Source organism: Pituophis catenifer, unplaced genomic scaffold, assembly GCF_029215685.1.
Source record: "Pituophis catenifer annectens isolate HBS135680 unplaced genomic scaffold, rPitCat1.0.hap2 SCAF_5, whole genome shotgun sequence".
Taxonomy (NCBI): domain Eukaryota; kingdom Metazoa; phylum Chordata; class Lepidosauria; order Squamata; family Colubridae; genus Pituophis; species Pituophis catenifer.
The window spans coordinates 18,058,591-18,075,123 of record NW_027256885.1 but is presented as its reverse complement, the minus strand read 5'-3'; positions in this window follow the sequence as shown (position 1 = coordinate 18,075,123).

Genomic DNA, 16,533 nt, shown 5'->3' with positions numbered 1-16,533 from the left:
CAATTCAATCAGCAAACGTGGCTTGAAGCTCCTGGGAGGGAAACTGTCCAGCAGCAACAGTTCAGATGTTGGCTTGCGTGCTTCAACTCTGCAAAAGGCAAGCCGAAATTGGAGACTTCAAAAGGCTCCCAGCTATCTCAACTCACAGTTGCAGCTAGCTCTGTGGGAGTATCTTTACACAGCTCTTCGGCTCCTTTTCTGCTGCAGCCGTTAGGACTCCTTAGCTGAGTTCTCCTCCCTTCTGCAGCTCTGCTCTGGGCTCTGCGTCCAGGTGCTTCAGCACTGGCTCTGCATCTAGGCCTAAACAGCGTCTAGGCCCAAATAGCAAGGAGAAAGGTCCGTGCTTATATGGGGAGTTAACCTGCAATTAACTAGGGCGGGGAAGGCTTGCAGTTAATTGCAAACAGGAGATGGCTTGATTGGATCCATACTGTTTGTGACTGATCAAGTAGCCACAGCAATTCTGAAAACACTCGTGACAAAAACCATGAGGTCAAAGGAACTGCCTGCAGAGCTCAGAGACAGGATCATTGCAAGGCACAGATCTGGGGAAGGCTACAATAAAAATTCTGCTACACTGAAGGTTCCTAAGAGCACAGTGGTCTCCATAATTGTCAAATGGAAGATGTTTGGCACAACCAGGACTCTTCCAAGAGCTGGTCGCCTGGTCAAACTGAGCAATTGGGGTAGAAGGGCCTTAGTAAGAGAGGCAACCAAGAACCTGATGGTCACTCTGACTGAGCTCCAGAGATCCTGTGTGGAGATGGAACAGAGTTCCAGAAGGACAACCATCACTGCAGCCCTCCACTGATCTGTGCTTTATGGCAGAGTGGCTAGATGGAAGCCTCTCCTCAGTGCAAAACACATGAAAGCCCACTTGGAGTTTGCAAAAAAGCACCTGAAGGACTCTCAGACTTTGAAGAACAAGATTCTCTGCTCTGATGAAACCAAGATTTAACTGTTTGGCCTCAATTCTAAATGTTATGTCTGAAGGAAACTAGGCACCACTCATCACCTTCCCAATATTATCCCAACAGTGAAGCATGGTGGTGGCAGCATTATGCTGTGGTGGTGTTTTTCACCAGCAGGGACTGGGAGACTGGTCAGGGTTGAGGGAAAGCTGAATGGAGGAAAGTACAGGGATATACTCAATGAAAACCTGTTCCACAGCGCTCAGGACCTTAGACTGGGCCGAAGGTTTACTTTCCAACATAACATTGATCCTAAGCACACAGCCAAGACAACACAGGAGTGGCTTAGGGACAACTCTGTGAATGTCTTAGAGTAGCCCAGCCAGAGCCCTGACTTGAACCCTATTGAACATTTCTGGAAGGACCTGGAGCTACCAAGAGCCTTGGTAGTACAGTGGTCTAAGGCACCCTGTTATTAAGCTGGTTATTAAGACCAGCTGCCTGCAATTACTGCAGGTTCGAATCTCGCCAAGGCTCAAGGTTGACTCAGCCTTCCATCCTTTCTAAGGTAGGTAAATTGAGGACCCAGTTCTGGGGGCAATAAGCTGACTTTGTATAAATATACAAAAGGATGAAGGCTATTGCTGAGCACATTGTAAGCCGCCCTGAGTCTCTGGAGAAGGGAGGCATATAAATCAAATTAAAAAAAAATGGCTGTCCAACGATGGTCGCCATCCAACCTAACTGAGCTTAAGAGGATTTTCAAGGAAGAATGGCAGAAAATCCCCCAATCCAGGTATGCAAAGATTGCCATGTCATACCCAAAAAGACTTCAGGCTGTAATTGCTGCCAAAGGTGTTTCAACTAAGTACTGAGTGAAGGGTCTGAATACTTATGCCAATGTGATATTTTAGCTTCTTCTTTTTAATAAATTTACAGACATTTCTAAAATTCAGTTTTCACTTTGTCATTATGGGGTACTGAGTGTAGATTAATGAGAAAAAATGAATTTCAACAACTGTAAGGCCTGCCTCTCCTCCCCGTTCAAGAAAGCACAAACTCTTGAAGCTTCAGCTTTTCAAAAGGAAACTTATTGAAAGGAAGGCAATTGCAAGACAAAAGCAAAGCAGGCTCTAAGTTCCCCTTAGGCAATTCTATTAGGATAAAGGAGTTAGAAACCACTCCCTTCAGTCCGATGTTGAATGAGCCAATCCACAGGTGCAAAGGTGTTGTGGAAATGGTTGACCTGGGAAGGAGATAAGGAACTGTTCCCAGGTGCTTCTTTCTGGGGGCTTCAGAACTGAGGCAAAACCGATGGCCCTCCCCCCTTACACATTCCCCCAAAGGTAAATCAAAGCATAGGGCAAATAGGTGTCAGAGCTAGGATTATAAACTAAGGGATTACAGGATACGCAGGAAATGGGAAGAGGACAATAAGCGAATACAGGGATCCAGGCCCCCTCCCCACAGAAATGGCAGTATCATGGTAGGGATCTGACATGCTGCCCCCCTAGAAAAATGAAAGGTCCACCTGTAAAGGAAACACAGAGAGGCAATGTAGTGGGTTAGTTGGGTTTGTCAGGGTACTGCAAGTGGAATTTCTTTAGTAATGCGGGAGCCCTAACATGTTTTTTAGCCACCCGCTCATTCTGGGAGGGAGGTAAATGCTTCCAGGCTACTAAATATTGCATGGAGCCGTGGTATGTGCGAGAGTCTAGGATTTCTTTGATCTCAAAGTGTTGTTTCCCCTCAATCATAATGGGGGTCAGAGGAATGTCTGCAGGTGGCCTTAGAGGCGAGGTAATTTCTGGCTTCAGTAGGCTGCAGTGAAACACTGGGTGAACCTGCCTAAGTGTTTTAGGGAGGAGTAATTCCACGGTTACTGGGTTAATGATCCTAGTGATAGGGAAAGGTCCTATGAACTTAGGTCCCAACCTTTTGGAGGGTTGCAAGGACTGTAGGAATTTGGTGGATAAGCAGACCTTATCACTTATTTTGAAAGGTTTTTGTTCAGTTCTTTTTTTGTCGGCTTGAGCTTTAAAAGCGGCCCTAGCCTCGCTTAGAGCTAATCTTACTACTGGCCAGGTGTTTTGCAATTGTTGTATCCACTCCTTAAGGGAGGGTATAGTTGGTTGCTCTAATGGTAGTTCTGGCATTGGGGTGAAATCCTGGCCTGTCACAACTCGGAACGGGGTGAATCCCATGCTAGAATGGGATCCAGTTATCTTGATGATAATTAATAAAACATCTCAAATATTATTCTAGAACGCTGTTCAGTCTCTCTGTCGTCCCGTTAATGGTAGGATGGTGGGAGGAGCTCAGGCCCTGGCCAGTACCTAGGAGGCCCAGAAAAGCTTTCCAGAACTTTGAAGTGAACTGAACCCCCTGATCAGATATTATTCTTTGTGGGGCACCATGCAGTCGATAAATGTGCTGTAGGAGCATTTTGGCAATTGCCTTGGCAGTGGGGATCCTTTGGCAGGGGATAAAATTGGCCTGCTTGGAGAACAGGTCTGTTACGACCCAAATGACAGTATTCCTCCCCACTTTCTGGCAGCTCTACAATAAAATCCATAGAGATCTCTATCTATGGTACTGAAGGCTTGGTACAGTTTGTAAGAGTCCAGCGGTTTTTCCCTGCATTCTTTTTGCTGCTGCGCAGACAGGGCAACTGGCAACGTAGCTTTCTATGTCTTTCTTGAGGGATGGCCACCAGAATTGTCTTTCTATAAGGTGCAGGGTTTTCACCAACCCAAAGTGACCAGCTAGTTTGGAGTCGTGGCATACCTTCATGAGAGGAAGCCTCTGGCTAGCTGGAACGTATAATTTTCCCCCTACCCAAGCCAGGTCATCTTTAAACTGGCAACTGTCCAGTTTAATGGGCGGCAGCAGGCCGATGCCTATTTTTAGCTTTCGGTAGCCGTCTTCCCATGTGATGGTCGGTCCCCATTTGTCTAACCAAGCGAGGCCCAATATGATTGACTCAGTCATTTTGGGAGCTATGACGAATCAGATGAGCTCTCGGTGGCACCCCATCTCTAGCCTAACAAGTTCTGTGACCAATGTGGCAGGGGCTCCACCTATAAGCGTCCCATCGACCTGTTCAAAATGGATGGGGCACGCCAGGGGTCTTGTGCCTATCCCTAGCTGTTGGACTATGGGGAGGCTGATCAGGCATCTAGTGCAGCCAGTGTTTATGATGGCCTCTACCTCCCCTTGGGCTCCCCTTTCCGGCACTACAATCCGGGTTTTGATAGTGAAGGACTGGATGGCTTCACTTACCATTGGGTCGTCTTCACCACTGCTACCTTTGGCAGAACCTGGAGGGGTTTCTCTGGCTGGAGTTCCCTCGTTCCCTGCTTGGTGATTTTCCCCTTGTCTGGTGGCTTTCTCGGGGTTCTCCTTCCCCGGGGTGCGGAGGGGGTCCGGACTTGAGGGACTGGGGCAGGGGCCAGGCATTCGGACACCCTGTGCACATGCTGACCACACCGGTAGCATTTGATTGTCCCAGACAGTGTGGGTTGCGGCACGTCAGGTAGCTTGATCGGAGCTCGGTGGCCCAGGGGTCTTCTTGCTGGTTTTTCTGCAGTCGGCTTCTGATGGGGGTGGATTTCCAGGTCCATGGTCACTGCTGTGTTGTGTACCAGGCTTGTATCTGCTCTGGAACTCCCCTGTTGCCGCAAGCTTGTCTGAGGTCTGTGTCAAGGGCCTCTTTGAAGTGGTAAACGAGGAGGCGTTCAGGCCAATCCCTAAGTTTTTATTTTTTTTATTTATTTTTATTTTATTTCGAATTTATATACCGCACCTTCTCCCGAGGGACTCAGGGCGGTGTACAGCCAGCTAAAAACATACAATACAAACATTAAAAACAATTTAAAAGGATATATTAATTTGGTCCCAATTTAAAGTGACAAACCAGTTAAAAATGGTTTTCCAGCCAACCTTCAGAATTCCCACACTATTTCCTTGGGAGGCCGGCCAGCTTGCTTCAAGGCTTTGATTTGGGCTTCGTCTTCCTACCCAGTGGGCCGTGTCTTCAAACCAGCCTCAGAGTAGTTGGACAAACTCATCCGCATCATCTAGCTCCGGGGCTCCTTCATCATGTAGCTCAGCTATCCACTCCGCTGCTTCTCCTTCATTCATGCCATCCGCAATCACCGAAATCATATCTCGATATAACAATCAATGTGGGACCAAACCCGATTGAGGAAGTAGGCCAGCTTCCCTGGGGTCCTGTCAAATGGCTCTCTAAACCATGGAGGGGGAGTGGCTGGTGGAGCCGGCTGTGGGGCCAGCATGGGCTGCTGAGCCGTCACTGGCGGCTGGACCGGCACTGGCGGCCCACCCCTGGCTGGGGTAAAAGGTCTAGCCAGGAGGATCTGGTCAGCAGGAGGCAATCTGAGGACTGGCTGGTGAAGGGGGGTGTTGGGTTTCGGTAGTCCCAATGGTGGCCCTTGTAGCACTGGGCTGGATTGGCTTAATGGGCCTTGCTGCAGCGCCACTCCAACTCCAGCAGGAGCTGTCACCCTGGTAGACCGGGCCCGATGGGTAAGGCTATGGTGCAATCTGCTTCATGCCGAGTGAAAGGAGGCTGATGCTCCACTTGGTGCTGCTGTGGTCCCTTGGCCCAGAAAGGTGAACATGGGTTGAGCCAGAATCTATCTGGATGGGCCAGTACTAGGTGGTTGTGCAATGCTGCCCATGCTGAGTTGGTCGAACCGCTCTGGTAAACCCACCAGAGACTGGCTTCATGTCGGCGGTGGAAAGTCCCACTCTCGGGAATCGCTGAGATTAGCCAGTCCCAGTGCTCTCCATTCGAGGGCTTGGGTCTGCTCCACTCTGCTCACTCCCATCCGCTGTTCCCACAGCATCGCCCTGGCCAGCAACTCCTGGGGCAGTATGGTTCCCACAGCCTCGCCCCACAGAGAGGGATCTGGTTGAGTGGCTTTCCAGGGCACCAGCTCTTTGGGCCGGACACCCTGTTGGTGTTCCGCTTCAGCGGCCTCCGCTGCCTTCACCACAGCTTTGGAAGGGGAGTAGAGGGTCTTGACGTGGACCATTGAACCAGTCCCAGTGGTTCCCTCTGTGGTCACCATGTCTTCCTCCATCTTCCCTGAGTCTTTGGACCTCCCGGTGTTTGGTCGGTCCTCGGGGCTCAGGACCCCGGAAAGCACCCTGGAGTTCGGGGAGCTAGTTGAAGTTTTAAAGCAGATTTGGGTTAATGTCAGGGTTCCAAGTAACACCTACAATGAAAGAAGACTCGGAAGCTAGAAGTTCCTTAAAGTTCCATTTTATTAGAGATGTCATATTGGCACATCTGGGAAAACCCGAATCTGAAAACTTCCAGGTTTTCCCCACCCAAAAGAAACTCCAAGTCCCTTTCCCTGCACCCACATGTCCATCACATGGTCCAATCAATGCACCGTCCCAACTGGAGATGCCTCCCAGTCACACCACTCCAGGTGCACGGCAGAATGTCCTTGACTCTCAGAGAAAAGCATGTTATTATGGCTAGATATCTCCCCAGCTCCATAAAATCCCCTTCCCAGTTTCCCACAGCACTAAATGTGGCAGCCCTGAAGATCCAAAGAAAAGATGGCTTCCAGGGTTGACAGGGTGATGGGGAGTGCAATTTGCGTGAAAGCCGGGATAAATTGTCGATAGAAGTTTGCAAACCCCAGGAAACTCTGCAGTTGCTTGCACGTGTGGGGAGGGGCCCAGTCAATCACCACTTGCACTTTCCCTGGGTCCATCTCCACGCCCTTGTGCAATATTCGGTATCCCAGGAAGTCTATCTTATCCTAGTAAAATTCATATTTAGACAGTTTTGCTTAAAGCTTAGTGTCACGGAGTTTGTTTAGGACCGTCCGGACAAGTTTTATTTGCTCAGTTTTGGTTTTGGTGTACAGTATATTAAAATGTATTTACACCAGAAAACCTTTGTATAGATGCTCATGGAGCACCTCGTTTATGAGTTGCATGAACACAATGTGCCTTGTAGTCCAAATGGGAGCACTTTCAATTGGTAGTACCCCAAGGGGGTGTTAAAAGCTGTTTTCCATTCGTCCCCTTCCCTAATCCTGATTCGGTAGTAAGCTTCTCTCAAGTCCAGTTTTGAGAAGACTTTTGTTGTGACCTAGGCTTCCTGAGTCATTAAAACACATGAGTAGTCCCAAAAACCTCTTTTATTGCAAGAGCTGTGAATTACGTTCATTCACAGCTGAGTCCCAATTAGTTGCAAAAAGTCCTTCAGGAGAAGTCCTTTGGGATAATCACCAACCTTTATCTCCCTTGACATGCTGCCAAAGACCTACTTGGCAAAGCCACACGGAGTCCATAATCAAACAGAGATGCCGACTGGGAACAGAATTAACAACGTTGCTTTCCTGCAAAGGGCCCACATGCCTTTGCTCCTCTTTTAAGCCTTATGGGAGGGACCAATCATCTCCAGGCCTTACTCCCGAGTTGTCCCTTTTGTTTTAACTGTTCTTGCCTTTTGGCAGCTCTGCGCATGCGTGCAGTAGGAACAGACTCCTCCTGTTCCTCTGCCTCTCTGATGTCTGACTCTGGAGGCTCTGGAGTCCATGCATAACTCCCAGATGGCCCTGGCCCCATCTCTGCCTCCGATGCAGAGCCCTCGTCTGAGCCTTCCCCAGACTCCAGGACTGGCCCATGTTCCTCCCCAGCCTCCTCACTGTCTGACTCCGCTGTCAGCTCCACAGGCTGCTGGCGGACCACAACTACTTTTCCCTTGGAGAGGTGGGCTAGCATGTCCTTCATGAGGGGAAGGGGTACACATTTTCTACACTTACAGTGTTTAAATTTTTATAGTCTACACATAAGCATAAAAACCCATCTTTTTTTTCTCGGAACAGTACTGGAGCGGCAATTTTTGGTTGTGTTGGTTCGATGAAACCCCTAGCCAGGTTCTTATCTATGAAGATCCTCAATTCCTCGAGTTCTCGGGGAAACATGCTATACATCTTGGGTTTTGGTAGTTTGGCACCTGGGAATATTTTGATGGCACAGTCTGTGGGACGGGGTGGGGGGGGGGGCTTGTCAGAGCCCTCTTCACTGAACACTTCAGCTAAGTCCTTGTATTCCCTGGGAATGCCCTGGGTTGGTGCAACTCTCCCAGCCACAGCTGTTTCTTTGTTTGGGTTTCCTCCCAGTTCCTCCCTTCGGCCATCTGCTCCAGTCACTCCCCATTGGAATCTTATGGTTCCCTGCTGCCAGTTTACTCTGGGGTTCCACTTCCTCAGCCAGGTGACTCCCAGGACTAGTGGCCATTCTATTCCGGGTGACACAATAAATGTGAGTCTCTCATCATGAGTCCCCATGGCTATTCATGCAGACAGTTTGTGGCTCCTCTGGCTAGGAAAGCCTGGTAGAGGTCATCATTCAGGCCATCCTTGAACCAGCTCACCTGGATGTCTTCTGGCCAATCCACCCTGCAGGCGAGGTCTTGGAATTCTTCAGTGTATTCGGCTACAGGCCGGCGACCCTGCTTCACGGTTCTGAAGGTTGTGGGCTTTTCAGTCTGCCAGGGGGGTCGTCCTCTCCAGCTGCAGTGCTTTGGGCTGACCAGGGACGTTCACGGGAGCCGACGCTGTGCGGGGCGGCTGCTGCTCCTGCATCAGTGTTGGCTGGGCCTGCAGCCGCTGGATCCAGAATGACAGCTCTGGCTCCATTGGCTGCCGCTACAGCCTCTCCCCCCCTCTGGCGATGATCCAGCTCCCCCTTTACTCCGAGGTCCTCAAAAGCTTCCATCACAAGTTGCATGGCACGACTTTTGAGTCAATCGTCCCAGGCCGGTTCCTCAGTCAATTCTTCTTGGTCTACAGGGCTTTCAGCTCGCGTTTCCAGCCTGGTTGCCGGCTGCCACGGGTGAGGGTGACTCTGGTTCTGCCCTCCCAGTTGTCTTTTTTCCCCACTCTGTTTGACCACTGGGGCTTCATAGAGCCTTCCAGCACAGCTTCAATGTCTTCGATGGGGGAGATGGAGCTGGCATCTGGCTGGGTGGTAGTAGAGATATCCCCCTAGCATTCTGCCTCTCCTTGCTCGCCGCTTTGTTCTGACATTATTTGTAGGGTCCCCTCGGTAGAGCGAAATTGCTTCTCCGGGTTGACCACTTTTGCAGAGCCTGCTTTATGTAAGGCCTGTGTCAGGCTTGGCTCCATTCAGAACTCAAGAAAGAAAACCCCCAACTCCATGTTTGTAAAGAAGAGGTACTTTTACTGAGTTTGAGATGATAGCAATGAAAGAAAAGCAAGATCTGAAGCAAAAGGCGCGAAAGTTACATATTGAAAGTTTCCTCAAATCCCTCCCCCCCAAGGACCCAGGCTGAATGTCCAATCCCCATCCCATATTTATTTTTATTTTTTTTTATTTTTGAATTTGTATACCGCCCTTCTCCCTGAGGACTCAGGGCAGTGAACAGACAAGTAAAAACATCAAGTACAAATATTAAAATACAGTTAAAAATATACATATATAAATTTGGCCCCGTTAATTAAAAACAATAAACAAAACACTTAAAAACACTTAAAAAATTAGGCCAGCCCGGCTTGCTGGAAAAGGAAGGTTTTAAGGGCACAGTGGAAGGCACTGAGGTCTTGGATTCTCCTTATCTCTGGAGGCAGTTGATTCCAGAGGGTAGGTGCCCCCACAGAGAAGGCCCTCCCCCTGGGGGTCACCAGCCTACACTGTGTCATGGTGTCATGTGGGGCACATCTTCAGGTGTTTTCGTCCATCTGGTATTCCAGGACGGTTGACCTTGACTGGGTATAAACAACTCCATTCAGCTGCACAGTAGATCATGAGAGCATCCCTCCCTTTTTGTTCACATAGACTGTCTTCACTCCAGCTCACTTCCCCACCCAAATGCCAATCTGCCCCCTCCACGTTACTATGGCAGCTGATAGCAAACAAGTATCAAAGAGGCTGACAGCCTGCCTCTCCTCCCCATTCAAGAAAGCACAAACTCTTGAAGCTTCAGCTTTTCAAAAGGAAAACTTTATTGAAAGGAAAGTGATTGCAAGGCAAAAGCAAAGCAGGCTCTAAGTTCCCCTTAGGCAATTCTATTAGGATAAAGGAGTTAGAAACCCCTGCCCTCAGTCCGATGTTGAATGAGCCAATCCACAGGTGTGAAGGTGTTGTGGAAACGGCCGTCCTGGGAAGGAGATAAGGAACTGTTCCCAGGCGCTTCTTTCTGGGGGCTTCAGAACTGAGGCAAAACCGATGGCCCTCCCCCCTTACACATTCCCCCAAAGGTAAATCAAAGCATAGGGCAAATAGGTGTCAGAGCTAGGATTATAAACTAAGGGATTACAGGATATGCAGGGAACAGGAAGAGGGCAATAAGCGAATAAAGGGATCCAGGCCTCCTCCCCACAGAAATGGCAGTATCACGGTAGGGATTTGACAACAACTGTAGAATCAGGCTGCAGCATAACAAAATTGACAAAAGTGAAGGGGGGTCTGAATACTTTCTGAATGCACTGTAAATCTCCTTATCACTAATTAATATACTCCTGTTAGAACATTAGAGTACAAACATGTACCATATGATGGCAGTTTGAGTAGATCTTGTCTCCTCTCTGATATTATAAGCTGTTACACAAAATTTTGGGTGTCCTTATCCAAAAAGGAAAGTAAGAACAGTACCATGCGTCAGATCTTCTTTTACAAATCAGGATTGCAGTTGACAACCACCAAGCAAGGAGATCTACATATTGTTTTTTAGTTGTTTGCTCTCTAACCGTTTCAGGGCTGATGGTTCTATTAGAAGTGTGCTAGAGAGGGGTGAGAAAGTGTATGGAGTAAATTATTTCTCTTATTTATGTAAGTTCTTTAAAGGATCAGAAAAGTTGAATTAGTGAGTTAGGAAAATCAAAATCTGGTTTGGCTGTGAAGCCCATGGCTCAGTTTACATCCATTCATTTCCATATTTCAGTGCTCAAATGGCTGGACTTTTGTGTGAAGAAGAAGTCTTGGAAGTTGATAATGTGAAATACTGTGGCTATTGCAAGTACCATTTCAATAAAATGGTGAGTCATGACTTCTTATTATAACCATAAATAAAGTTTAGATGTTTCCCAAGGTTTAATGGAAGATATCAATACAAACCTGGGGATTTTTGCATGTGCTTTTTCCCCATAAATCATTGGTCTTTAAGTTCAGAAGCTTAAATCACAGAAAGTGCCAAAGCACCCAGTTCAAAAGTCGATTTCAAGAAAGCAGACTAATATGGCTGAATATGTAGGAGGAGACATTGCCTGTGGGTATGAGAGAAAGATTGCAATTATTAAAATAGGTATGGACATCTTCTTTCAAGCCAAAGGATCCCCTTGGTTTTAGAAGGGCATCTTGGAGGCTGCACTGCAAAGAAGTATTGCAGGATAAAGAAGTGTGCAGACCGAACAACAATTATTTAGTCTTTTAATTAAATTTATACGTACATTTATACAAGTGATAGGATTATAGCACGTAGTCATGTTCGCATTCTGTTGCAGTTAAAAGCAACAGTTTTGTGGCGACTTCTGCATAAATTCTGGGGGATGGACCTAAAGCTGTTGGAAATGGTATATGGCAGTGATGGCGAACCTTTTAGAGACCAAATGCCCAAACTGCAACCCAAAACCCACTTATTTATTGCAAAGTGCCAACGCGGCAATTTAACCTGAATACTGAGGTTTTACTACCTAAAATAATGATAAACAAGGTAGAGTTCAGCTAATTGTTCTAAGAAAAACATGATAAATGCACTTTTATGCCCCTTCATTTTTTTCCTGCTTTTGAAATATTACATTTAGCAACAATAAAAAACAAAAACTTTTGTAATATCATTTATCTCTTTCCCTCCCCCTCTCTCTTTCCCGCCCTCTCTCTCTCTTTCTCTCTTTCCCTCCCTCCCCCTCTCTCTCTTTCCCCCTCTGTCTTTCTCTGTCTTTCTCTTTCCCTCCACCCTTCTTTCTCTCTTTCCCTCCCCCTCTCTCTCTCTGTCTCTGTCTTTCTCTCTCTTTCCCTCCTCTCCTCTCTCTCTTTCCCTTCCTCTCTCTCTTTCTCTCTCTGTCTTTCTCTCTCTCTCTTTCCCTCCCTCTCATCCATCTATCCATCTATCCATCTACCACTTGGGCTGTGGAGGGGGAGTGGAGGCTGCCAGGCAAAGCCAAGCATTAAAGATCCACACAAAATAAGGCAACTCCAACCTGGATCCTGTCGGGGAGACCCCCCTTCCCTCTCCCTCTCTCCCCCCGTGGTGGGGGCCTGGGCAGCCTGAGTGCAGCTCCCTCCTTGGAGGCAACCAGCAAGCAAACAAACATGGTGCTCTGGCTGGGAGGCGGCAGCATGGAGCCCCACCTCTGGCCAGCGAGAGTGGAGCAGGCAGGGCGTGCACCTTCCTGGTGGTGGCCGGGAGGGATGTGCGATTTGAATGTTTGGAGCCGCGCTTGTCGGAGTTTGCAAGTGAGCTCAGCGGGGCTGCTTAGCAGGGACACCCCGGCCCATTTGGTTTGCTTCAGCGCAGGGTGGGAACGCAGAAGGCAGCGTGGGGTGGGAACTCAGAAGGCAGAGGAAATCCGTGCCTCTCGGCGTTCAACCCTCAAAGACTCCTTTCGGGAGACTTTTTCTGCTTTTGAAACGTTACATTTAGCAACAATAAAAAAGAAAAACTTGGACTTCCGGTTTGACGTCGCGGCGAGACAGTCGGGGAAATAGCGGGCTCTGAGGAGTCCCGCAAAAAACCCAACTGCCGAACCGCCGCCGATGGGTCTTCGGACCAGAACCGTCCTGCAGGGACGGAGTAGGAAGAGAGGCACCTCGGACGACCAAGAGGAACAGGCAAGTTCCTCGGAGGTCAGAGGGAACTCTCTGTGAGTCGGCGGTGGGGGGCGGCAGCCATATCGGCTGCCACAAAGCTGGGACAAACCGAACTAAGTGATGAGCAGGAGGAAAGAGGAAAAGAACAAAGCTCTTTGAAGCCGGGTGAGTGACACCAACTCAGGCTTGGAACAACGCTAGAGCAATGATTGTTACTTGTAAGACCCCTAGCCTTAAAACAGCGGCTGTGGATTTGAGGGGCATAGAAGATTTGGAAAAATAACTTCAGGAGGGAAAGACCTGCTAGGGAATTTATTTTGGGATAGATTTAACTGGAACAATTAAACATTGAGGCATGCTGAAAGGATTGGAAAAAATTTTCAAATTAGAATTGGACTTTGGAAAAAGAAAAAAGAAAAAGACAGGGATTCAACACTTTTAAAATTCAAGAGAAGAAGAGAGTCAAATTGGACTGTCACATAATTGCAACAAAATGGATACTGGCGTGACTAAGGGAAAGTGTGGATTGCAGAGATACACCTTCTGCTTCAAAAAGAAACACTGTAACTTGCTGTTTGCTTTGGAACACTCTGAAATTACAAATAATAGCCGTGAGATTTTGGTGTTGGAGGTTTTTCCTTTGTCTACAGATGGCTTCTTTGGGGGAAAGAAAGAGGAAATAAAATGGAACTTTTACAACTGTTACTAATTGGCACAGGAACAAAAGAAAATGGCGCAGGAACAAAAGAAGGAAAGCTGATGTACTTTGCACGGAATAGAAGTAACAAAAAGAACTAAAATGACTTATGGAGAATTAAACTTGAGAACACTGAATTTGAAATGGAATATATGTTGATAGACAAGGGAATGAAGAAATAAAATATACACGGTTGGGGAAAAAGAATATAAAAATAGTTTGATTAAAATGAAAATGTAATGTTTAGATGAATATTAATTATAAAAAGGAGGTGTTTAGAGATGTATAAGGGTGGCAAATAAAACAATGTGATTAAAATAAAGATGGATTGTATTGATAAATAAGAATGTATATGAATAAGAGAAGAATCCAAGAAATTTTATTGATTTATATGGGGATGTGTTTGATGTAACAATTAAGTCTCAGTGTTAAATTGCAGCTAAAGCGGAGAATGACAATATGATTAAATATGAATAACTAATGTATAGATGGAAGGTAAAATAAAATAGGGGATTACACAGAGATAATCAGTAAAATTAAGAATATGTTTAATGAATATGCTGGGAAACAGCCAAATAATATGAATATGCTGGGAATCAGCCAAATAATATGAATATGCTGGGAAACAGCCAAACAATATGAATATGCTGGGAAACAGCCAAAACAATGGTTGATGATGCGGGGAAACAGCCAAATAATAATTGAATATGCTGGAAAACACCCAAAAGAAGATGATCAAGAGACAAATAGTTAAAATAAATATGACTTAAACTGGATTGTAATAATGAAATGACTCTGTGTAAAACAAAGAGTGTAATGTGTGATAAGTTTAAGAAATATAGATATAAGTTAAAAGATTAGGATTTAAAGATTTATTGTAATGGGTCCTAGGATATGGGTATATAGATAGAATTCAGGGTAATAATTGTAATTAAATATTGAGTTGTGTTATTTGGAAATTAAGATTTGTGGTGATATAATAGAAAGGTAAATGTTTAGATTAAGATATTACAACTGTGGTAAAAAAAAATTGTTTTTGTTTTTATTTTAAAAGATGTAATGGTGGAGATTTGGGAAAGAGCTTGATAAAGAGGGGTAAGCGATTGTACCTATTCATGACCGGATCAAAGCTTCGTTCTTAAAAGATGTATTTTATGTTTATGTTTTAAGAAAAATAATAAAAACTTTTTTTAAAAAAAATAAAATAAAAAAGAAAAACTTTTGTAATATCATTTCTCTTTCCCTCAGTCTCTTTCTCTTCCCCCCCTTTCCCTCCCTCCCTCCCTCCTTCTCTTTCTCTCTGTCTCTCTCTCTCTTCCCCCGTCTTTCTCTCTCTCGCTTTCCCTCCCTCTCTCTCTCTGCCTCTCTCTGTTTCTCTCTCTCTCTCTCTCTCCCCTGGGAGGGGGGAAAGGAACTCCTGAACTGGTGCTGGGTGGTGGGAATCTGACATCCGTAGGCTGATGAGCTTAGGAGCAGCACGCTGAAGCTCAGCTGGCTGGCAAGGAGGTGGGGCATCCAAACACAGGCAGCTCTGCAGGAAAAGAAACTACTTTTTTTGCCAAGCTGAGAAGACGCAGGGTCGCATTGTGGCTCCGCGTCATAATGGGCTTCAGGAGGAGGAGGGGACCTTGTCTCCCCCATTGTGAAGTGCACAAGTGAAAAAGTTCACTCAATCAATTCCAACTTCGTGAGATCTTTTTCATTCATGAGAAGTTGGAATTAATTGAGTGAAACGCGATGGAGAAACTGCGCGTGTGCCCACAAAGAGGCATGCATGCCATAGGTTCACCATCACAGGTATATGGTACCGGATCTTGGGTTGTATATCTGTACTAGAACATCTTAATTGAGATAAAATCCTAAGAACTATTGACTACTGAAAGCAACCATTGGTTTTAGCAAGATGATAGTGATTTGAGGGAGGTTTTCCTTCCAGTGACTATAATTACACATTCTTTTTGCTGATAGGTTTTTAGTTTTGGAAACCTGAAGTATCAAATGAAACACTTGGTTGTTTTTTTTAAATACCTTCACCTACATGAAGGAATTTTCATCTTTCTTGAACATTAATGCCTGCTTCTTTCATTGGGCCCCACCTATTTATATTAAGCGAAAATGTCATTTTAAAGCAGGTAATCATATAACCTAACTAGCTGAATACCCATGCTCCACTACTAAACTATGTGATCGGGCTTGATAAATTGACACTTACAGCTTGAAAATTAATGAGTAGTTACAATCGGCCTCTCCTCTCCCCTTCTCTCCCTCAGCCTTGCCCCACAGAAGCCTCTCCTATCCTATCCCCTTCTCTCCCTCAGCCTTGCCCCACAGAAGCCTCCCCTATCCTATCCCCTTCTCTCCCTCAGCCTTGCCGCACAGAAGCCTCCCCTATCCTATCCCCTGCTTGCTGCTGTGAAAGTAAAGCTGAAACTGAAACTCCTCTCCTCTGCTTGTGTTTTGCATTTGGAACAGATTTCTTTTCAGGTGGGGAGGGGGAGTAGAACTCCTTAGCATCAGAGTGTGTTAATAATAATATAGGAAATACTAATGCTCTGATGGTCATTTCAAAAAATCCTTTCTTAGTGAGCACCTAGAAGCCAAGAGGAAGATATGTGGCAAATTTCAACTTTGTAGGCTTTATGGTTCTGCAGATTTTGTGATGATGCGTGAGTGGTATTTCGCTTTTATATATATATAGATTTAAAAACAGGAACAGAATGCTGTCTATTAGATTTTTTTTTTCAAATTATTTGTAGATCTTCCCTCTGCTGCACATTTACAAACACTATTGTTCTTGTAAATGTTAAAACTATTTCTTGTTTGGGCAAGATTAACAGCCAATGTGGAGTAATATTAATCCATTTTTCTTTAATGTCAGTCTGCTTTCCCCAGGCATTTTATTTTGATGTTTTTTCTTTTTCTATTGTTTTCAATATTTTCAATAGCACAATTTAACTGAAGATTTCCTAGAAAATAGGGCCCAAAATAAGACATAATGGTACAGACATATTAGTTTTCTTGTATTAGCCTGTTCATGAATAGGGATTGCATCAGCAAAATTGCATAATAATAGCATTTAAAGTTAAAACAGCTTATTAATAAAAA